Source organism: Hippopotamus amphibius, chromosome 2, assembly GCF_030028045.1.
Source record: "Hippopotamus amphibius kiboko isolate mHipAmp2 chromosome 2, mHipAmp2.hap2, whole genome shotgun sequence".
In the NCBI taxonomy this organism is placed as follows: Eukaryota; Metazoa; Chordata; class Mammalia; order Artiodactyla; family Hippopotamidae; genus Hippopotamus; species Hippopotamus amphibius.
The window spans coordinates 109,894,661-109,920,377 of NC_080187.1; the positions used below are offsets into that span (position 1 = coordinate 109,894,661).

General features: G+C 35.8%; 3 pseudogenes; 2 read left to right on the plus strand and 1 right to left on the minus strand.

The window, feature by feature from the left end:
- The first annotated feature begins 11,367 nt into the window (after window positions 1-11,367).
- LOC130843968 (39S ribosomal protein L42, mitochondrial-like) lies at window positions 11,368-11,797 on the plus strand (annotated as a pseudogene).
- Window positions 11,798-15,118: 3,321 nt separating this feature from the next.
- Window positions 15,119-15,994, minus strand: LOC130843925 (OTU domain-containing protein 6A-like; annotated as a pseudogene).
- Window positions 15,995-17,116: 1,122 nt separating this feature from the next.
- LOC130845822 (RNA-binding protein 3-like) lies at window positions 17,117-17,763 on the plus strand (annotated as a pseudogene).
- Window positions 17,764-25,717: the final 7,954 nt, after the last annotated feature.

The window sequence follows — 25,717 nt, forward strand, 5'->3', positions numbered from 1 at the left end:
CTGCTAAGTAAACTATGAAAAACCTAACAGTCAGACTTTTTTTTATCTTAGGTATTGGCATATCCCAATGATCTGTACTGTTCTAGGGTGTGATGGCTTAGGAGTGAGTATGATTTGAACTTAATACAGAGGGTGTCAAATTCAGAACCCAGCAGATCCATCTCCTGACCCTAAACATGGTCCTAAAGTAAACTGCTTGAGGAAATTGGATCCCAAAGATTACAGGTGGGGAATTTTGAAGTGTGTTCATATTCCATTGGAGATCAGAGAAGGCTAAAAGAACTGTGGCAAGGCTGACTCACATGACAGCTGTGGATTGAACAAAACTTTTTGAAAGGGCTATCTCATCCTGAAGATTATGACTTTGAAGGAACTACGGTGATTGGCAGTGGAAAGAATCAGAACATGTGAAGTTCCTTAAAAATGTATTAAATAATTTTGCCTATGTTACACATAATTTGAAAAAAAAAAAAACCTTTACACTTTGTACAGAAAGTCAGTGTATATTTTTGGCTCAAAGTTTCTCTAATGTTTTCTGTGGAGGGAATAATAACATTTATCAGTTACAGTTGTGATGTGCCTTAGACATGAAGAATTGTGGGTGTGTGGAGGGGGGCGGCTCACCTTATGAAATTCTTTTGCCCTTGCTCTGTTTTGGGCATATGCGTCTTGCTTTGCTTTTGCTTCCTTTTGCTTTTTCACTTCAGCTAACTGCTGGTATAATCTGTAAGGCATTTATATGGAATAATAAAGACAAACACTTCAAAAGAAAAGAAAAGAACAGATCAGTGATCTGAAGACAGAGTAGTAAAAATCACCCAAGCTGAATAGCACACACACAAAAAAGACTTAAGACGATAGGTAAAGGGACCTCTGAGACAACATCAAGAACACTAACATTAGCATTATAGGGATCTCAGAAAGAGAAGAAAGAGAGAAAGTGGCAGACAACTTATTAGAGGATATAATAACTGACAGCTTTTCTAAGCTGTTTCCACATGACATAATATAAAAAGCTACAATAATGACAAACACGGGCACATAGCTCAATGGGACAGACAGAGTCCAGAAAGAAACCCACACACTGAATCTATGACAAAGGAGACAAGAATATACAATAGAGAAAAGACAATCTCTTCAATAATTGGTGCTGGAAAACTAGAGAGCTATATGTAACAGAATGAAATTAGAGCAATTCCCCACACCATACTAAAAATAAATCAAAAATGGATTAAGGACCTAAGGGTAATACCTAAAACCATAAAACTCCTAGAAGAGATACATAAGCAGAACACTCGAATGTATTTTGTAGCAATATGTTTATACAACTTTCTCCTAAGGCAAAAGAATTAAAAGGAAAAATAAAGAAATGGAACCTAAATAAAGTTAAGAGCTTTTGCACAGCAATGAAAACTGTCAACAAAATAAAAAGTCAAACTAGGAAATGGGAGAAGATCTTTGCGAATGATATAAGTGACAAAGGGTTAATAAACAAAATATATAAACAGTGCATACAACCCAATATTAAAAACACACAAAAGACATAATCAATAATGGGCAGAAAACATGAATAGACATTTCTCCAAAGAAGACACACAGATGGCCAATAGGCACATGAAAAGATGCTCCACGTCACTAATTATTAAAGAAGTTCAATTCAAAACAATGAGATAACCTCACACCTGTCAAAATAGCTATCATTAAAATGTCTACAACTTAAAAATTTTGGAAAGGATGTGGAGAAAAGGGAACCCTTGTACACTGTTGGTAGGATTGTAAATTGTTGCAGCCACTGTGGAAAATAGTATGGAGGTTCCTCAAAAAGCTAAGAATAGAACTACCATATAATCCACCAATAATCCTCCTGGGGACTTCCCTGGTGGCACAGTGGTTTAGAATCTTCCTGCCAATGCAGGGGACACGGATTCATGCCCTGGTCCTGGAAGATCCCACATGCTGCAGAACAACTGAGCCCGTGTGCCTCAACTACTGAGCCTGCGCTCTACAGCCAGTGAGGCACAGCTATTGAGCCCATGTGCCGAAACTACTGAAGTCCGCGTGCCTAGAGCCTGTGCTCCTCAACAAGAGAAGACACCACACTGGGAAACCCATGAGTAGCCCCTGCTCACTGCAACTAGAGAAAGCCTGCACACAGCAACGAAGACCCAACTCAGCCAATAAGTTAATTAATTAATTAAAAAAAATTGTCCTGGGTACACATCCAGAAAAAAATGAAAACACTAATTCAAAAAGATACATAAACCCCAACGTTCACAATGTTGCTGTAATAACGGCTCCTCTGTGCACCGAGGCCAGATAGAAATACGCAGACAGAGATTTTGGAGGAAGAGAGAGATGGCTTTATTTTTCTGCCAGGCAGAAGGGAAGACACAGCAGGCTAGCACCTCAAGAACAGTGCCCCCTGCTTCTCGGGAGTCGGGGAAGATTTTATATGTGGGGCTCGCAGTCCAGGTAAATGATAAGAGTTCAGGTGGTGAGGATCTTGCATTCTTTTCTTCTGCAAATTCATGGCCAAAGCTGGCATCAGCAACCGGGTCTGGTGTCCCTGAAGTTATCGGCCCATGACCTTCTTTCTGAAATGAAGAGTGCTACAAAGGAGTGTGGGGGGGAGGAAATGCCAGGTGCAAGGTGTAATTCGTATGGAGTCAGAGAGTCATCAGCTTTGTGAAGGACAAGTCTAGCTACAAGTGTTTGTTAGTAGTAATAGCTAAAGAGTAACCAAGATTGTTTAACTCTATCAGGCCAGGTTACCTTTCTCCTCTAGCCTGTTTGAAGTTCTCTCTGTTTTCCTTGCTCTTAGAGGAAAAAGAACAATCACTTCTATTTGCCTTGCCACAGTTTCCCCCACTGCTAGTTTATTCCCTCCTTATCAATGGAGAAACTCACTTCTATTTGTATTGCAGCAACAACAGCACTGTCTACAATGGCCAAGATATGAAAGCAAACTAAATGCCCATGAACAGAAAAGTGGATAAAGGAGGTGTAGGAAATATGTACAGTGGAATATCACACCGCCATAAAATAGTGAAATTCTGCCATTTGCAGGAATGTGATTGGACCTAGAGAACATTGTGCTTAATGAATTGTCAGAGAAAGACAAATACTGTGTGATACTATTTATACGTGGAATTTAAAAATAATACAAATAAATACATGCAAAACAGACACAGATTCACAGATATATAAACAAACTAGTGGGGAGAGAGGTGAGGGGGAGAGGAAAATTGGGGATACGGGATTAAGAGGTACAAACTAGTATGTATAAAATAGATAAGCAACAAAGATCTATCACCAAAGACAGGGAATTATAGCCAGTATCTTGTAATAACTTTTAATCAAGTAAAATCTGGAAAAAATACTAGAGCATTATGCTTACACCTGAAATGCATATTATATTGTGAATAAAATATCTTTTAACTTAAAAAATAAATACAATAAATGTAAAAATAATTAGGTAGAGGAGCTGAATAATATTTTGCCAAACAAACAAACAAAAAAGATGTCCAAAAGGCACATGGTAACATGATCTACATCACTAATCATCAGGGAAATGCAAATCAAAACCACAAAATGATATCACCATACAAGTGTCAGAACGGCTACCTTCAAAATGACAAAAATTAAGAATGTTGCTGAAGATGTGGAGATTAGAGCACTCACCTGCACTGTCAGTAGGAGGGTAAGTCGGTGCAGCTAGTACTGAAAGCAGTATGGAGGACCCAGAAAACATAAACAATAAAAATACCATATGATCTAGAAATACCACCTTTGGTCACAAAACAAAACAAAAAACTTACTTAAGAGATACATGCACCCCTATGTTCACTGCAACATATGCATACACACACACACACACACACACACACGAAGGTGAGTCAAAATTATATATATACATTATATATATGCACATATATACAAATACACATGTATACACACATACACACACGTGTACACATATACACATATGTGCATGGATACATATACATAGATACATTCATATACATATATTAAGCATATATATCCATATATAGTTATATGTACTAGCCATAAAAAGATGAAATCTTGGCATTTGCAACAACGTGGATGAACCTATGAAGTATTATACTAAATGCAGTATCACATAGAAAAAGACAGAGTACCACATGATCACACTTATATGTGGAATCGAGAAACAAAAAAACCTAAACAAAACCAGTCTTATAGACACAGTGAACAAATCGGTGATTGCAAGAGGGGAAGTGGGTGGGTATTGGGCAAGATAAGTTGAGGCGTAAGAAGTACAAAATTCCAGTTACAAAATAGCAACAGTGACAAGAATTTAGTACACAGCATAAAGCATATGGTTCATTATATTGCAGTAACTTTGAGTGCAGGCAGATGGATACCAGATGCATCATGGTGACCGTTTTGTAATACATTTAAATGTTGAATCATTATGTTGTATAATTGAAACTAACACAATATTGTATGTCAATAATTCTTCAATTAAAAAAGAAAAAGAATGGATACTCTGACAGCATTTTACCTGAACCACTTCTTGGGGATGTGTTTGTAATGAACAACATTGAGGAACGAGGTAACGTATTTCCCTCAGGAAGTTTGTTAACCTCTCATTTTAAAAGCAGCGGAGTCCTCAAACTCAGTGTTCCTCAGTGTCACACAACCGGGTACATGCATAGCACCCAGAGTCATCCCTCTGTGTCATCCCAGTAGGAACTGGGGCGGGGAGGGGGGGAGAACCAATACAATGGTACACTCATGCTTACTTTGCTGTAGTAATAAAATCTTTTGTTGGGACTTCCCTGGTGGTCCAGTGGTTAAGAGTCCACACTTCCACTTCAGGGGGAATGAGTTTGATCCCTGGTCAGGGAACTAAGATCCCCCATGCCACACCACATGGCATGGCCAGAAAAAAAAAAATCTTATGTCTCTGAAAAAAAATTCTCAAATAAACAACCTAACTTCACAACTAAAGGAACGAGAAAAAGAACAAACTAAGCCTAATGTTGGCACAATGAAATAAATAATGATTAGAGCAGTTATTAAAGTAATAGAGATTACAAAAATAGTAGAAAGATAAATAATATTTAGGTGTTTTCTTGAAAAAAATAAAATTTAAAACTATTAACTAGAATAATTAAGAAAAAGAGTGTATATATATACATATACATATAAAACGCAATGATGCCACAGAAACTCAAAGGACAGAGAGAGAGTATGAAAAGAGACCACTAACTATAAACAATCATATGCAAACAACTTGGATTAACTAGAAAAAAGAAGCAAATTCCTAGAAACATTCAACCTACCAAGACTAAACAGTTAAAATATAGAAAATCTGAACAGACCAGTAATGAGTAAAGAGAATGAAACTGTATTGAAAAATCTCTCAATAAATAAAATCCCATGACCAGACAGTTTTACTAGTGAATTATACAAAACACTTAAAGAGAAGTTAAAGCTAATACTTCTCAAAAACTTTCAAAAAATTAAAGAGGAGGGAACGCTTTCAAACCATCTTTTGAGGCATTACCCTAATATCAAAATCAGACAAGGGCACTATGCGAAAAGTACAGGTCAAGATCCTGAAAAACATGGATGAAATATACTCAAAATACTGGCAAATCAAATTCAACAGCACATTACAATGATTATTCACCTGATCAAGTGGGATTTGTGCCTGGATGCAAGGATGGCTCAATGTATGCAAATCAATAAGTGTGATATATCACATCACATCAAAATAGGATCATATTAATAGATACAGAAAAATTGACAAAATCCAACCTCCTTTCATGATAAAGATTGTCAAAAATTAGTTATATCAATAGAAGGAATGTACCTCAACACATGAAAAGTCATATGACAAGCCCAAAGCCAACAACATACTGAATTATGAATCCTGAAAGCTTTTCTTCTAAGACTGGGAGCAAAGCAAGGTTACCTATTCTTGCCACTTCTATTCAACATAGTACTGGAATTCCTGGCCAGAGCAAATAGGCAAGAAAAATAAAATAAATCCAAATCATAAAAGGAAAGCTAAATTTTCTCCGTTTGCAGATGACACGTTCTTATACCTAGAAAACCCTAAAAATGCCACCTCCAAAAATTGTTAAAACTAATAAATAAATAGAGTAAGCTGCAGGATACAAAATCAACCTACAAAAACTATTTGCGTTTCTATACACTAACAACAGAAACTATCAGAGAGCTTTAAAAAATGCCATTTACAATAGCACCAAAAAGAATAAAATACTTAGGAATAAAGTTAACCAAGAATATCAAAGTTCTATGCACTGTAATCTATAAAATATGGATGAAAGAATCTGAAGAAGACACAAATAAATGGAAACATAGCCAATGCTAATGGGTTGAATAAAATAATATTGTTAAAATGTCCATACTACCTAAAACAATCTACAGATTTAATGCAATCCGTGTCAAAATTCTAAGGCAATTTTGACACGGATTGCATTTTCAGAGAAAGTGGGAAAAGAAATCATAAAATTCATATGGAACTGTAAAAAACTCAACATATCAAAAGCAATTTTGAGCCCAAAGAGCATAGCTGAAGACATCACACATCATGATTTCTAACTATACTACAAAGCATAGTAATCAAAGCAACATTGCAGTAGTATAAAGACAGACATACAGAACAATGGAATGAAATACAGACCTCAGAAATAGATCTACAGATTTATAATCAACTGATTTCTGACAAAAGTACCAGGAATATACAATGAGGAAATAATCCTCTCTTCAATAAATTAGTGGGAAACAATATTAATAAGCATTAGGAAGAAACTAGACCTGTATCTCTCACTATATACAAAAATTAATTCCAAGTGGTTACACAATTAAATATTAGACCTGAAACTGTAAAATTACATTACTAGAAGAAGATATGGGGGGGGAATTTATTTGACAGAGGTATGGGCAATGTACTTTTGGATATGACCCCAAAATAACAGGCAACAAAAAAAAAAAAGAAAAGAAAAGAAAGAAAAAGAAAAATAGGTTGCATTAAACTATAAAGTTTTGACGAGTAAAGGAAATTATTTATAGAGAGAATAGAGTACCTACGAAATGGGAATAAATACATGAAAAAATATCTAATATATAAAATATATAATATGCTCACATAACTGAATAGAAAATACAGAATAAATAACCTGATTTTTTAAATGGGTAAAGAACCTGAATAGACATTTCTTCAAAGCAGACTTACAAATGTCAAAGAAGGATGTGAAAAGGTGTTCAGTATCACAGATCAACAAGGAAATACAGATTAAAAATCACAAAGATATGCCACTTCACACTGATTAGAATGGCTATTATCAAGATCAAAGTAAATATTGACAAAGATGTGAAGAAAAGACAGGTACCCTTATACAAGCTAAAAATATTTGAGAAGAATTATGTGAAGGGCAACTACCTTTTTTCTCATTAAAATAAAAATTTTCATCCATTTTCAGATAGTCTCCTAAAAAAAAATAACCCCAGGGAGCAATATAACAAATCTTAGAGTTCTATATCGTAGACCATGCAATTTCTGTTTTTGAGATTTATATTATTTCTGCTTTCAAAAACAGCACAATAAAGAAAAACCACTCCTAAAAACAAACAATCAAATGAAAAAAACCCCCAAAACACAGATACCTTTGTACACTTTTGGTGGGAATGTAAATTGATACAGCCACCATGGAAAACAGTATGGACATTCTTCAAAATGTTAAAAAAGAGAATTACCATTTTATTCTCAAATCCCACTTCTTTCACCTTTTCTGTGATATTGAACACATTTTCTTTGTATATATATATTCAAAGAAAATAAAATCAGCATCTTCAAGAAATAGCTATATTCTCATGTTTATTTAAGCACTATTCATAATACCAAAGATATGGAAAATAATATCTCTTTGAGTAGATGAATGGAGATCTTATGCAACTCAATAGAAAAAAAAAAAAGCATTCCAATTTAAAAATGGGTAGAGGATCTGAATACAAATTTCCCCCAACGAAGACCTACAAATGGCCAACAGGTACATGAAAAGGTGCTCTACATCACTAATCAGTAAGTGAAATGCAATTTAAAACCACAATACAATCACCTCACACCTGCTAGAATGATTATTGAAAAGTCATGAGATAATAAGTTTTGGTGAAAATGTAGAGAAAAGTAAACTCTTCTGTATTGTTGGTGGAAATGTTGGTGCAGCCACTATAGAAAACATGACGGAGGTTTCTCAAACAGTTAAAAATAGAATTATCAACAATACCTTTTAAAATTGCACCAACAGAATTAAAATACCTAGGAGTAAACCTGACCAAGGAGGTGAAAAACTTATATGCTGAGAAGTATAAAACATTAATAAAGGAAATAAAAGGGGATTCAAAGAAAGGGAAATACATCCCATGTCCTTGAATTGGAAGAATTAATATTGTTAAAATGGCAACACTACCCAAAGCAATCTACAGATTTAATGTGATCCCTATCAAATTACCCAGGACATTTTTCACAGAACTATAACAAATAATCCAAAAATGTATATGGAACCATAAAAGACCCAGAACTTCTAGAGCAATCCTGAGGGGAAAAAACAAAACAGGAGGCATAACTCTCCCAGGCTACAGACAATACTGCAAAGCTACAGTAATCAACAAAGTGTGGTATTGGTACAAAAACAGGCATACGGATCAATGGAGCAGAATAGAGAACCCAGAAATAACCCACACAACTATGGTCAATTAATCTTTGACAAAGGCAGTAAGAATATAAAATGGGAAAAAGTCTCTTCAGCAAGTTGTGCTGAGAAAGTTGGACAGCTGTATGTAAATTAATGAACTTAGACCAACAACAAAGAAACAACCCAATCAAAAAATGGGCAGCAGACCTTAATAGACATTTCTCCAAAGAGGACATACAGATGGCCAGTAGGCACATGAAAAGATGCTCAACATCACTAATTATTAGAGAAATGCAAATCAAAACTACAATGAGGTACCACATCACACCAGTGAGAATGTCCATCATTAAAAAGTCTACAAGTAACAAATGCTGAAGAGAGTGTGGAGAAAAGGGAACCCTTCTAAACTGTTGGTGAGAAAGTAAGTTGGTACAGCCACTGGAAAACAGTGTGGAGGTTACTCAGAAAACTAAAAATAGAATTACCATATGATCCAGCAATTCCACTCCTGGGAATATACCTGGACAAAACTATAATTCAAAAAGATATATGCAGAGACTTCCCTGATGGCACAGTGGTTAAGAATTCACCTGCAAATGCAGGGGACACGGGTTTGATCCCTGGTCCAGGAGGAAAACACATGCCTCAGAGAAACTAAGCCCATGTGCCACAACTACTGAGCCTGTGCTCTAGAGCTCACAAGCCACAACTACCGAGCCCACATGCTACAACTGCTGAAGCTCGTGTGCCTAGAGCCCATGCTCTGTGACAAGAGAAGCCACCACGCTGAGAAGCCTGCACATCATGACAAAGAGTAGCCCCCGCTCAACACAACTAGAGAAAGCCCACTCTCAGCAACAAAGACCCAACACAGCACCCCCCTAAAAAAATACATGTACCCCTATGTTCGTAGCAGCATTGTTCACAATAGCCAAAACATGGAAACAACATAAAGGTCTATCGACAGATGAATGGATAAAGAAGATATGATACATATGGACTACTACTCAGCCATAAAAAAAGAATAAAATAATGGCATTTGCAGCAACATGGATGCAATTAGAGATTATCATACGAAGTGAGGTAAGTCAGAAAGAGGAAGATAAATACCATATGATATCACTTACATGTGGAATCTAAAATATGGCACAAGTGAACTTATCTACAAAACAGAAACAGACTCATAGGCATAGAAAACACACTTGCGGTTGCCAAGGGGGAGATGGGGAGGGAGAGGCATGGACTGAGAGTTTGGAGTTGGTAGATGCAAACTATTACATTTGGAGTGAATAAACTACAAGGGCCTAATGTACAGCACAAGGAACTGTACTCAATATCCTGGGGTAACCCATAATTGAAAAGAATATAAAAAAGAATGTATATATAATGTATAATGTACATAATGTATAACTGAGTCATTTTGCTGTATAGCAGAGACTGACACAACATCGTAAATCAACTATACTTCAATAAAAAATAAGAATTAAAAAATTTACAAATAAAAATAAAATTATCATATGATCCAGCAATTCCACTTAGTGTATTTATGCCAAGGTGATAAAATCACTTTTTCAAAAATATCTATACTCATGTATTCATGGCTGCATTATATACAATAGCCAAGAAATGAGAACAAACTAAGTGTATTATCAATGGATGGATAATTAAAGAAAATGAGAGAGAGAGAGATTATCCAGCCATAAAAAAGAAGACATTTCTGCCATTTGCAACAACATGGATGGAATTTGAGGACATTATGCTAAGTAAAGTAAGTCAACCAGAGAAAGAGAAATACTGTATCATCTCACTTATTATTGGAATCCCCCCCAAGCGCGCACGCACACACACACACACACACACACACACACACACGCAATCTTGGAATTATAGAAAGAACAGACTGGTGATTGCCAGAGGCAGGTGGTGAGAGGTGAGAAAAATGGGGAGAGGGGGTCAAAAGGTATAAACTTACAGTTAAAGATAAATACGCCCTAGGGATGTAGTACGTAGAATTCTATTGTTAACAATACTGTATTTTATATTTGAAGTTTAGCAGGAGACATCTTAACATGTTTCACCAGAAGCTAAAAGAAAAAAAAAAATCTAATTATGGATGGTGATGTATGTTAACTAAACTTATTGTGGTAATCATTTTGCAATATATACATATTTCAAATCATTATGTTTTATGCCTAAAACATACAACTTTATGTCAATTACTTATCAATTTTTAAAGTAAATGTATTTTCAGAAGACTTCAGCTGTTTATACATAGAAATAAAAAATATTACCTCTCCAGAAAAGACATGTGTGGAATTGTTATATCATTATAGCACAAACCTTATTAATGTAATAGTCATACTCTGCATTTGAAGTAGGGAACTATGATTATTACAGGCAATATTTTAAAATCTGATAGAGTTAAACACAATTATTATGGAAGAGAAAAACAGACTGTCAAAATTGTGTGTATTCCCTGTAATAAAACCTTATAGGGGACCTGGATTGAGGCAAGATGGTGGGCTGGCGGTGAGCTGCAGTCAAGGGGTGAAAATAGGTGTATGTAGAAGCAGATTATTTTTTTAACAGCAGATTTTAAAAGCAGTTTCTCTTCAGATCATCTTCTTTCACCCCCTGATAAGCATCCTGATTCACGATGGCATTGGCAGCAGTAAAATGGGCGATATCAAGCGGAACTATCCTGAAACATTTCTTTCCAGTTCAAATGGAGCCTTATACTGTGTTTGCTGTAAATCTACATGTTCTTCTCTTCCAGGTGACTATATAATTGCAAAGTAGAGCTTGCCTTGACATCTGATGGCAGGACAATAGTATGCTATCACCCTTTTGTGGACATTCTGTATGAACACACAAAACCTATCCTTCAGCCAGATCCCAGGCAGAATAATGAAGAAACACATGATCTAGTACTGAAAACCAGATTAGAAGAAAAAGGTGAACACTTAGAGCAAGGACCCATGATAGAACAACTAAGCAAAATGTTCTTTACTACTAAGCACCATTGGTATCCTCGTGGATAGTATCATAGAGGTCGTAGGAAACTGAATCCTCCAAAAGACAGATGATACTGAGGCTTTTGGAATCAAAGAGAAACGTTATCCTGCATCTCAGTTGCCATTTGAGAAAATATAATTGGGTATATTCACTAATATGTCATATGGTAAAATAATAAAATGTCTTTTCATACCAAAAAAAACCCTTATAGGATAAAGCTATTATACTCCAATAAAGAGCGAAAAAAATTAAAAATGAAATTAAAAAGAAAAACCTTATAGGAGACATGAATCTTCATGGTAAATTCAGTGATTTTTAAACACAGGAAAACATATAAACGGGCCCCAGATCATCGTTTCTCTTTAACATAGTTCTGGCAGACTCAGTCAGTGTTCTGTGGAATAAAAACAGTACAGCGTGTAATTATGGAAGTCATGAGCAAGTGCTTTCATTATTGGCAGATGCTGTGATGGTCTACATGGCAAATCTAAGGAAAAGTGATAAGAAACCTGTTAGAATAGGATATTTCAGCAGAGTTGTGGGGTGCAAATCAGTCTATGAAAATCGCATGTATTTTTAACCATAACAACCAATTTTTTTATTATATTATTGAATATATAGATTATTTTAAAAAGCTCACCAATATAAACAATGCTGATGTGACATTCTTATAGTAAAGTCTTTAATTTAATGATGTCTTTTTTGTTGACATACAATAAATGCATATATTTAAAGTGTACAATTTGATATATTTTTTCTTATTAGTAATGTATATATGGCAACCCCAATCTCCCAATTGATCCCACCCCAACCCCCCTCCACTTTTCCCACTTGGTGTCCATATGTTTGTTCTCTACATCCATGTCTCTGATTCTGCCTTGCAAACCAGTTGATCTGGACCATTTTTCTATATTCCGCATATATGCATTAATATACAATATTTGTTTTTTTCTCTAGGTATTTTTTGATTTCCTCTTTGATTTCTTCAGTAATCCATTGGTTATTTATTAACATATTGTTTAGCCTCCATGTGTTTGTGTTTTTCACAGGGGTTTTTTTTTTTGTAATTGATGTTTAATCTTCTGGAGTTGTGGTCAGAAAAAGATGCATGATATTATTTCAATTTTCTTAAATTTACTGAGGCTTTGTTTGTGACCCAGGATGTGATCTATCCCAGAGACTATTCCATGTGCACTTGAGAAGAAAGTATATTCCTCTCCTTTCAGATGAAATGTCCTATAAATGTCAATTAAGTCTATCTGGTCTAATGTGTCATTTAAGGCTTGGGTTTCTTTATCAATTTTCTGTCTTGATGATCTATCCATTGGTGTAAAAGGAATCCAAATTAGAAAAAAAGAAGTACTGAGCTGGCCAAAAAATTTGTTTGGGTTTTTCTGTAAGATGTTATGAAAAAATCCAAATGAACTTCTGGCCAACCCAATAAAACTGTCGCTGTTTGCAGATGACAGCATACTATACATAGAAAATCCTAAAGACGCTACGATAAAAATACTAGAGTTCATCAGTGAATTTGGTAAAGTTGCAGGGTAAAAAATTAATACAGGGACTTCCTAGGTGGCTCAGTGGTTAAGAATCCACTTGCCAATGCAGGGGACATAGGTTCGATCCCTGCTCCAGAAAGATCCCACATGCAGCTGAGCAACTAGGCCTGTGTGCCACAACTAGTGAGCCTATGTGCTGCAACTACTGAAGCCCACGTGCCTAGAGCCCATGCTCTGCAACAAGAGAAGCCACAGCAATGAGGAGCCCACACACCACAATGAGGAGTAGTCTGTAGCCCCTGCTTGCCACAACTAGACAAAGCCCATGTGCAGCAATGAAGACCCAACATAGCCAATAAATATATAAGTAAATTAATTAATTAAAATAAATTAATACACAGAAATATCTTACATTCCTATACACTAACAATGAAAGTTCAGAAAGAGAAATCAAGGAAACAATCCCATTTACCATTGTATCAAAAAGAATAAAATACCTAGGAATAAACCTACCTAAGGTGGCAAAAGACCTGTACTCAGAAAACTATAAGATACTGGTGAAAAATCAAAGATGACACAAACAGATGGAGAGATATACCATGTTCTTGGATTGGAAGAATCAATATTGTGAAAATGACTATACTACACAAAGCAATCTACAGATTCTATGCAATCCCTATCAAATTACCAGTGGAATTTTTACAGAATTAGAACAAAAAATTTTACAATTTGTATGGAAACCCAAAAGACCACCAATAACCAAACAATATTTTTTTAAACTGCTTTTATTTTTTAAACAAATTGCATATGTTATTTTTATTTTATATATTTTATTTTAGAACATTTGGTATATACAGAGAATTTTTAAATGAATTTAAGTAATCTCAGTGAATTAAGGAAAATTACTAAGTTCCGCTCTTTCACACTTCATACCAGTTGTAGCTAGAACACAGTGGACCAACTACTTGAAAAAAGTTATACCCTTCTATGTCTGAGAATAAAGGAAACTTACTAGTTCAGATCTTATCCTTCACAGTAAGACAAGCTATCTATCAGTCTGTCTCTTTTTACTTCACACCAATTGCAGATAAAATGAAATAGATCAACTACTTGAATAAAGTCATATCCTTTTCCATCTTTAATAAAGGAAATTAAATTGAGATATTTCACATCTTAGAGCAAACCTTATTTAGCCTATAGTTTAGGTAAATCTACTTTTTATATTTAACACTTACATTTAACTTCTAAATCTAACAAACGCTATTATTTAGAATTCAGCAAACATGTAAACGACTACAATCAATTTGCAACCACACAAGTTTTTTTGGAAAAAAAAAAAATATATTAGAGGATATCTTGTTTGTAACTTGAGACATCTCCTAAGTAGCCCAGTTGAAGTGAAAAGAAAACCCCTCAAACAGCCCAGGATACATTTTTTCCCCCAAAGAACTAATCCAAAAGCATTCCCAAATCATTTCGATCACATCAACTCCAACTTTAAGTAAACAATACATTCACGGAACAACCAGAAGATTCTGAGCTAAACTGATTTTATTTTTCTCCAAGTGAAGAACGCAACAAACCAAGTTGGCATTTTTTGAACCCCAAAAGTTATGGGCAACATGACCAATTTTCATGGGGGGTGGGGGAGGGGGGGAGGCAGAGACCCTTCAGGGCAATAAGTGTCAAGAACTTGGCAAACACTCCCTTCAGGTAGGACACTACAGATCTCTTCCTGGTCGCCTCTGCTCCCCCACCCCGTGAAAGAAGCAAACCAGGGACTATCGAGGACCATAGAAGTGCAAGGGAGGAAGGCAGGGGAGGAAAGAAAACCCTGAGGAAACCAAAGGCAAAAAACAGAGCCTACTGAGGAGATGCGGGGCAGCAGACCTAGAAGAGATGCAGGGCTGGGCCCCCAAAGGCACCACGGGCCTCTTGCCACTTCACTGAGGTGTAGTGCTCCCCGAGGTTGCAGCTGTAGCGCATGCAGACCAGGGTGAGCGACTTCTTGCAGTACTCCTCTCCGATGACTACAGCGGGTGAATTGGCCTGCATCACCTTGATGGGGGTCTGCAGGACATGTGACAGGACCCTCAGCTCGAGCTGGCCTCCCCACGATGAGCTGCACGTGATGTCACAGTAGCTCAAGAAGTCATCGCGGCTATAAGCATCGCCAGTTTCCGGGTCTCTGAAGAAGGGCAGGAATTTGTCAACGTGCTTCTGCATGTACTCTGCAGTGTGGCTCCACAGGCTCTCCAGGGTCACGGAGAACACCAGCTGGTCTTGGATGGCACGGTACACGCAGTCGCGGTCAGCCAGGATATCCTTCATCTCCAGGTTCTTGGGCCCCAGGATGGCGCCAAGCTTCTCTTCCTCTTCCCGGTGGAAGCTGGCCAGATGCTCCATCTCGGCTTCAGCAAACCTCTCCTGGTGCTCTCCCTGGAGGGCTACCCTTCTTTCATGCCTTTACTGTTCCCTCAAGAGGTGGAGAGGCAGATTCTTGAGCTCCACCTTGGCCAGATGTTCAGTGGCAGAATCGAGGTTGCTGTTTTCAGGGAAACCCTCCTGGAACTTCTCCAGTTCCTGCTGGTGCTTCTGCTCCATCTTGGCCTGGAGGCAGGCCACATGGAGGAGCAACTGCTTTCTTCTCTTCTTGTCCCTCTTGGGGACTGAGTTCTTCATGTCCTGAATGCGGGCCTGCAGCTCTTTCTTCTCGCGGTGGTGGCGCTGTGTCATATGCTGATATTCACTCTGTGAATCTTCCATAATATTTAATGGCAGGTGAGAATTGAAGTTTGGTGGCAGCTGAAGTATAGCTATAGTTCAGGACAAAAGTCTAACCACCAAACTGATTAGAGGTCCTTGGCCTCCTCTAGCAGCTGCACTCTCACCAGAGCAAACTTGAGAAAGAAAAGGAGCAGGAGGAATCAGACTCCCTGACTTTAGACTGTACTACAAGCTATAGTCATCAAAACAGTATGGTATTGGCACAAAAACAGAAATATAGATCAATTGAAGAGGATAGAAAGTCTAGAAATAAACCCATGCAACTGTGGTCACATACTCTATGATAAAAGAGGAAAGAATATACAATGGAGAAAAGACAGTCTCTTCAATAAGTAGTGCTGGGAAAAGTGGACAGCTAAATGTAAATGAATGAAATTGGAACCACTTCCTAACACTGTACGCAAAAATAAACTCAAAACAGATTAAAGACCTAAATGTGAGTCTGGGTACTATAAAACTCTTAGAGGAAAACACAGGTAGAACACTCTTTGACATAACTTGCAGCAAGATCTTTTTTGATCCACCTCCTAGAGTAGTGAAAATAAAAATAAAGATTAAAAAAAGACACCTAATTAAGCTTAAAGCCTTTTGCACAGCAAAAAAACCCATAAGCCAAACAAAAAGACAACCCTCAGAAGGGGAAAAAATATTTGCAAATGAAGCAACTGACAAAGAATTAATCTCCAAAATATACAAACAGTTCATGCAGCTCAATAGCAAAAAAACAAACAACTGAATCAAAAAATGGGCAGAAGACCTAAATAGACATTTCTCCAAAGAAGACATACAGATGGGCAACAAACACATGGAAAGATGCTCAACATCACCAATTATTAGAGATATGTAAATCAAAACTACAATGAGGTATCACCCCACACTGGTCAGAATGGCCATCATCAAAAAATCTGCAAACTATAAATACTGAAGAGGGTGTGGAGAAAAGGGAACCCTCTTGCACTGTTGGTGGGAATGTAAACTGATACAGCCACTATGGAAAACAGTATGGAGGTTCCTTATAAAACTAAAAACAGGCCAGTCGCTCGGCTTCTTGGCGGTAGCTGTCTCTTTGGCCTTTTTACTTCTTAATTTCCAGGACTTGAATTTACTGCCATGTCCTCTGAAGAAGGGAAGCTCTTCGTGGGAGGGCTCAACTTCAACACTGATGAACAGGCTCTGGAAGATGATTTCAGCAGCTTCGGACCTATTTCTGAGGTGGTCGTTGTCAAGGACTGGGAGACTCAGCGATTGCGGGGTTTTGGCTTCATCACCTTCACCAATCCAGAGCATGCTTCAGATGCCATGAGAGCCATGAATGGAGAGTCTCTGGATGGTCGTCAGATCCGTGTAGACCACACCGTCAAGTCGGCACGGGGAACAAGAGGGGGTGCCTTTGGGTCCTATGGGCGTGGTCGCAGCTACTCTAGAGGTGGTGGCTATGGCCGATATGACAGTTGACCTGGAGGATATGGATATGGATATGGAAGGTCCAGAGATTATGGCGGCAGAAGCCAGGGTGGTTATGCGTGCTACTCAGGAGGAAATTACAGGGACAATTATGACAACTGAGATGAGGCATGCACACCTAATGTAGATACACAAGGAATAAAACTTCTTCTGATCCAGGACCATCCCTCCAAATGGCTGTATTTATAAAGATTTTTGGAGCTGCACTGAAACATCTGTTCTAGTTATATCAACCTCTTTTTGAATTGAGCTCCCAAGGTAGCTTGTTAAAGACCTTTCAGAAAGTTCCGTGTGTTTTTTTTTAAATTTTTCTTCTATTTAAAGGCAAATTCTGAGACATTTGTAGAGTCTGAATATTTTTTCCTTTTTTACCAGTTTTTTAGCTCAGGCTCTCAGAATTATTGGTTCTGGCAAAAAATGTTTGGCCGGACTAATTTTTTTTTTAATAATGTGCATCTAGGAACATTTTAAAAACCTGTACACAATGTTTCATCATGATTAGAAGCAATTTCCGACTGTAACTATAAGAACTCAAGGACATGATTACTTAGAGGTGTTTTTTACTCCAGATCTCTGCCTTGATTATATAGAAGTTTCTTAAAGATATTTGTATATGTCATTATTTTTAATACTGGAAGAAAAAAATATTCTGTTGTGTTTCATGTAGTGTTTAGGATGTCTTTCACTGAGTTGATTAAAAAGTTGAAACCTGAAAAAAAAAACCAAAAAGCCAGAAATACCATATGACCCAGCAGTCCCACTCCTGGGCATATACCTGGAGAAAAGCATAATTTGAAAAGATACATGCACCCCAATGTTCAATGCAGCACTATTTACAATAGCCAGGACATGGAAGCAACCTAAATGTCCATCAGTGAAGGAATGGATAAAGAAGATGTGGTACATATATACAATGGAATATTTCTCAGCCATAAAATGAATGAAATAATGCCATTTGCAGCAACACAGATGGAGCTACAGATTGTTGTATTGAGTGAAGTCAGATAGAGAAAGACAAATAGCATATGATATTGCTTATATGTGGAAGCTTAAAAAAAAAGGGTACAGATGAACTTATTACAAAACAGAAATAGAGTTACAGATGTAGAAACAAACTTATGGTTACCAGGGAGTAAGGGGGGGAGAGATAAGTTGGGAGACTCGGATTGACATACACACACTACTATATATAAAACAATAACTAATAAGGGCCTGCTATATAGCACAGAGAACTCTAATACTCTGTAAAGGCCTATATGGGAATAGAATCTAAAAAAGAGTGGATATAACTGTATGTAAAACCGATACACTTTGCTGTACACCTGCAACTAACACAACATTGTCAATCAAGTATACTCTGATACAAATTTTAAAGATCTATTATTTAGCAGCCATATTTAAATATTTTGAAAACAAACTTCAGAAAAGCTGTGCAAAGCATTATGAAGAAAATTATTAAAACATTGAAAAAGTAGAGAGTGATCTAAATCCATATTTACAAAAAAATGACAAGTAATTCTCTCCAAACAAATGTGTGATTCTGTCAGTTCCAATCAACATATCAATGGATTTTTCTAGAAAATGACCAGATTGTTGAAAACATTAACAAATGTATAGCACTAAAAATAGGAAAGGAATATTTGAAGAAACAACAGTATAAGGAACTTGCCCTATCATATACCATAATCTGTTGCAAGAAAATAGTAATGCAAAAAAGGTGGTGATGGAATAATATTAACCCTAAGAGTCACAAAACATAATACATAGCCCTTAAAGAGATATTCATATATAAGAATACTGAAATATATGAAGTAGTTCTAATTAGTAAGGAAATAATGGAATAGTGAATAATCATCAATGGATAAACCTTTTACATATTCCTATATTGTTATTTACATAAATGAATGCTAGATGAATCAAGTGAAAAGAATGAAATTTGAAAACATGAAAACATTCATTGAAAATTGTAAAATAAACACTTTATGATTTCAGAGCATAGGAAGATTTATTTCAGAAAATACAAAATACAAACTACAAAGGAGTAGATTAATACTCTGACATATTAAAAACAATAAATGCTGCCTCGAAACAGTTTAATCTTTAAAACAAAAGGATATATTGTAAATGCCCATCATCTTAACAAAATAAGGCCCAGAATAGATTTTTTAGAAAACAATACAATTTTATAAACAATTGAAAATAACTCACAAATAATAGAATTATGACTATGACCAGGCAACTTACAGAGATGTAACTTCAGGTAGTGGGCAATATACTGCACTATAAACAGCACCATTAGTAATTATCAAAGAAATGCAAACTAAAGCAATAACAACATACCATACACATATAATTAACAAATTTGGACATTAATCAGAGAACTGTTGATGTGGGAAAATGGAGGCTCTCCTCCTGGTTAGTGGTGGTGAGATGGATTTAATCATTCTGGAAGACAGACCAACTGATCAGATGGAGTAAATTAGAAGTTCACAAAATGATGCAGCAGCAATTCCATTTCTAGCATTCTATTTATAAGAACAAAGAGATGTGCCCCAAATTATTCATAGCAGCATCACTAGTGAAAGAGAAATATTCACCACTATATCTATGTAAATAAATAACAATAATAGCCAATGTGTAAAGATGGTAACTTTTCAGAAACAGATATGTGACTGTAAACAAAACATGCAGATTTAAACAGATGGTGTATTGACACGTGCACAGAGTGAGCATTAATTGGGAAGAGTAGAAGTTTGTTGGGGGTATTGTTTAGTGGTTAAGTAGTAATCCATTTCAATACTGGAGAAATAAGTATATGAAGAATTTTGTCTCTGAGTCTATATGACATTTTTTAATGGCAAGAACATAGATTAAAAAAATATTTTATTGAAGTATGGTTGATTTATAATGTTATGTTGATTTCTGCTGTACAGTAAAGTGATTCAGTATATATAAATGATATATGGATATAGATCATGTATATTTATATTTATATATTTATATTTATATATATAAAAAGCATATATATGTATGTATATATATTCTTTTTCATGTTCTTTTTCATTATGGTTTACTACATAATATTGAATATAGCTCCCTGTGTTGTACATTAGGGCCTTGTTTTTTATCCATTCTACATGTAATAGTTAGCATCTGCTATTCCCACCCACACTCCCAATTCATTCCTCCCTTACTCTTCCTCTCCCTTGGCAATAAGAAGTCGCTTCTCTATGTGTGTGAGTCTGCTTCTGTTTCATAGATAAGTTCATTTATGTCATATTTTAGATTCCACATATAAGTGATATCATATGGTATTTTCTTTCCCTTTCTAATTTACTTCAGTTACGATGATAATCTCTAGGTCCATCCATGTAGCTGCAAAAGGCATTACTTCATTCTTTTATGTGGCTGAATAGGATTTCATTATACACACACACACACACACACACACACACACACACACACACACACTCTTTACCCACTCATCTGTGGATGGACTTTAGGTCATTTCCATGTGTTGACTATTGTAAATAGTGTTGCTATGAACATAGAGGTGCAGGTATCTTTTTGAATTATATTTTTGTCTGGATATATGCTGAGGAGTGGGATTGCCGCATCATATGGCAACTCGAGATTTTTGAGGAACCTCCATACTGTTTTCAGTAGCGTCTGCACCATTTTACATACCCACCAACGATGCAGACGAGTTCCCTTTACTCCACACATTCCCCAGCATTTCTTATTTGTAGACTTTTAAAAAATGGCCATCCTGACCAGTGTAAAGTTGTACCTCATTGTAGTTTTGATTTGTAGTTCTCTAAGAATTAGCAATGATGAGTATCTTTTCATTGTGCCTATTGGCCATCTGCATCTCTTCTTTTACTTAACATTTTGAGGTGTCAGTAAAAAAAAATTACCATTGGAAAAGGATTAAAATCATCTCCAATTGCAGACAATATGGATATATATCTAGTAAGCCCAAAGAATCAATGGAAAATTGTTACAATAAATAAGACAATAAAATATTGTAAAGTGTATACCATAAGCATATAGTACACAATTCATAAAGACACATTCCAAGCAGTTGCAAAGTATATAAAAAAGGAAGCCTCCAACTTTAAAAATATAAATAAATAAAAATAAAAATAAATCTAATAACACATACGAAAAACCTATATAAATAAAATTATCATGAACTCCTTATATCGATAATACAGATTTGAAGAGAAGGAAAATCAAACTATTTTCTTAAATATAATAATAAATCTTTTATACTTATTAAAAAATTCCAATACACATATGTGTGTATACGTATACATATGTATATTTGTATGTAGATAGATATAGATATGTGTATATTTGTATATATATGTATGTGTATACACACATGTTTTCCTGGGGACTGATGATATATTGTTTACATAAAATAATGAGAAATACATATAAAGTGTACAGAAACTAATGAGTTATTTTATGAAGTTAAAGATTCGTTATTATTAACTTAAGTATATTTTCTGTACAAGATATTTTATGTAAATTTCATGGAAACTACAAAGAAAAGCTCTATTGTAGTTACACAATAGATACAGAAAAAAATGAATTCATACCACATCAAACAAACAAACAAAACAAAGGAACTACAACAACAAGAATCAACAGAAAATAATGAAAGGGTAATTGTAAGTCCTTGTCAATAATTAAGTTAAACTTTTTTTAAGTTTTATTTTATATTAGAGTATAGTTGATTAACAATGTGTTAGTTTCAGGTGTACAGCAAAGTGATTAAGTTATATGTATGTTATATTTATTCTTTTTGAAATTCTTTTCCATTTAGATTGTTACACGATATTGAGCAGAGTTCCCTGTGCTATATAGTAGTTCCTTGTTGGTTATCCATTTTAAATACAGCAGTGTGTACATGTCAATCCCAAACTCCCTAACTATCCCTCCCTTCCAACCCTTCCCTTCCCTAGTAACCATAAATTTGTTCTCTAAGCCTGTGAGTCTGTTTTTGTTTTGTAAAGAAGTTCATTTACATTATTTTTAAAAGATTCTGCACATAAGCAATATCATACGATATTTCTCTTTCCCTGTCTGAATTACTTCACTCAGTATGACAAAGAAAAAATGGGGGGAGGGCTTTCCTGTTGGTCCACTGGTTAAGACTCCAGGCTTACACTGCAGGGGGTGCAGGTTTGATCCCTGGTTGGGGAACTAAGATTCCTCAGGCCATGGGCAAAGGACAACAAAAAACAAAGACAAAAACAAAACAAACAAAAAAACCTTGATGAGTTAAACTTTAACAGACTAAATTCTCCAATTAAATAACACAAAGAGATTGAGTTAATTTATAAAAAAAAGAAAAAAAGAACCTACAAAATGCTGTCTATAAGAGACTTTCTTTAAGGACATATAGATGTTAAAGTGAAAGGATGTAAAAAGATATTCCATGCAAATGGCAATCAAAAGAGAGCAGGAATAATTATACTTGTATCAGACAATACATGTTTTCAATCAAAATCAGTCACAAGAGACAAAGAATGTTACTATACAGTGATAAAGGGGTCAATTATCAAGAGACTATTACAAGTATAAATATATATGCACCCAACACGAGCACGGAAATATTTAAAGAAAATATGAACAAAACTATGTGGAGAGAAAGCAATAAAGGAATAGTAGGGCACGTCAATACCCCACTTGTAAAAGATAGGTCATCCACACAGAAAATTAGTGAGAAACCATTGACCTGCATAACATTTCAGAAAAGTAAACGTAACAGATATATACAGAACATTCCATCCACGGACACCAGAAAACACATTCTTCTCAAGAGCACATAAAATATTCCCAGGATATATCATTACTAGGTCAGAAAGCCAACTTCACACATTTTAAACTAAAATCATATCTGATAGCTTTCCAAATGGAAGCAATACTCAATATGAATAACAAATATTTCTTCTTGCAGAAGCTTATGTCAGAACAGATAACTCACTGATAGTTGACAATAAAATAAATGTAAACCGATACTTAATCTAGTCAAACATTCTTAACCCAATGTGAGCATGCATTGAAGGAAAGATTTTAATAGGTAAAAGGAACTCAGCAATCACAAACCCTGCCTCTTTATAAGAAACATTACCTCTAGCACATCTGGTATTAGAGGCACTCCTGCCCAGTGACATCTGTTTAATGGCTGTGGTATCCTGAGTATGGAAAGGTAGCATAGTCATTTGTTCTTTAAATAAGGACTTGTACCACTGGTCACACAAGGCTTCTACTATCTCTTTTAATCAGTGAAACTGACCTTCCCATGAAGAGGCAGGAATAATATAAGATGAAGGCCCTATGGAGCGTTAATTAACTAATTAATCCCCAAAAATAAACAACTGAACTCTAACATAGCTTTGAGTGAATTAACAATTATGGTTGGGGTGACCTTGGAGAATAAAACCACCTCTGAGCAATTAAAATTTAGACCAACTAGTCAAAAGGCTTTATCACCTATTGTTGTAAAACACTGGTCAATGAAACAAGTTATGCTAGAGATAACAGCATATCCTCTTCTAGAGTTCACATCACCAATAGGGTTTATGAGCTTTCTTCTGGATCAAGACATTTCAATGGTATAACTGCTATTAATGGTCTGTTTTTTCAGCAAAGTCCTACTTGATCTGAGTCATCCTGGTCACTTTCTGTCTATAATAGATTTCTCCCAGTATGAAAGGACAAGAGAAATATGGCTTTCTTTACAAAATGTCTTCAAATTAAATGATGATATAATCTACATTCAATGAATTTATACACACCCTACTGTAGAACAGGGTTTTACAGTGGCAGAGCCAGGTAATTTTGTAAAACAGAAAGCTTTATCTTCAGTGGTTCAAGTCCTCTTCCTCAGAATATGTTTATAATCAACATTCGTTCACAAATTACACTCATGATCGCATCCCTCATATTAACTGAATGGAAAATCCTAGGCTACATGCAAACCCAGAAAGGGCCAAACATCATCAGCCCCCGTGGATTATTACAACTCATTGCTGAGGCATTCAGATTATTTGTTAAAGAACCACTATGACTATCAACACCATCAATTTATATATTGCTGCACCAATGCTAGCCTTAACCTTGGCTCTCACAACATGAATTCCTCTTCCTGTATCTTATCCAGTAGTTAATATAAATGTAGGAACATTATATGAGTCACACCGAGCCCAGCCGTTTATTCCATCCTCTGATCTGGATGAGCTTCAGATTCAAAATACTCACTCACTGGAGCTCTACGGGCAGTAGCACAGACAATCTCATACGAAGTAACTTTAGTAATTATTCTCTTCTCAGTCCTACTGATAAGTGGATCATTTACACTTTCAACCACAATTATTACACAAGAGCACCTATGACTGATTTTCTCCTGACCCCTACCCAGAATTTGATTATCTCTGTACTAGCAGAAATGCAACGAAGCCCCACTTAATTTAACAGAAGTGGAGTCAAGACCTGTATTTGGCTTCAACATAGAAAATGTAGCAGGGCCATTTGCCCTGTTCTTCATATAGAATGTCAATATCATTATAATGAACATTTTCACGACGATATTTTTTTTAGCAGCATTCCACACTCCTACATGCCAGAATTAGATACAGCCCAAGTCATCATTAAAACATACCTAACAATCTCCTTTCTGTTAATTCGAGCATCCTACCCATAATTTGATATGATCAACTTATTTATCTTTTATAAAAATTTTTTTACTACTAATATTAGCCCTATGTATATGAGAGGTTTCACTACCTGTCATCACATCAGGCATCACACCACAAACTTAAGAAATATGTCTGACAAAAGAGTACTTTGATAGAGTAAATAATAGAGATCTAAATTCTTTTATTCCTAGAATTATAGAAATTGAACCTACTTTTAAGAATTTTACATTCTTCATGCTACCACATTACACCACATGCTATAGTAAGGTCCGCTAATTAAGCTATCAGGCCCATAGCCCCAAATTGCTGTTGTATATCCTTCCTGTACTAATAAACTCTACTGTTTTTACTATCATTCTTCTGACTATTATCTCAGGAAACGTAATGGTAGTAACAAGCTCCCACTGGTTGATGGTATCCCCATTCTAATAAAAACATGATCCCATAAGTTATAGAAGCATCCAGCAAATATTTTCTAAGACAATCCACCACATCGACACTACTTATAATGGTTATTTTCATTAAT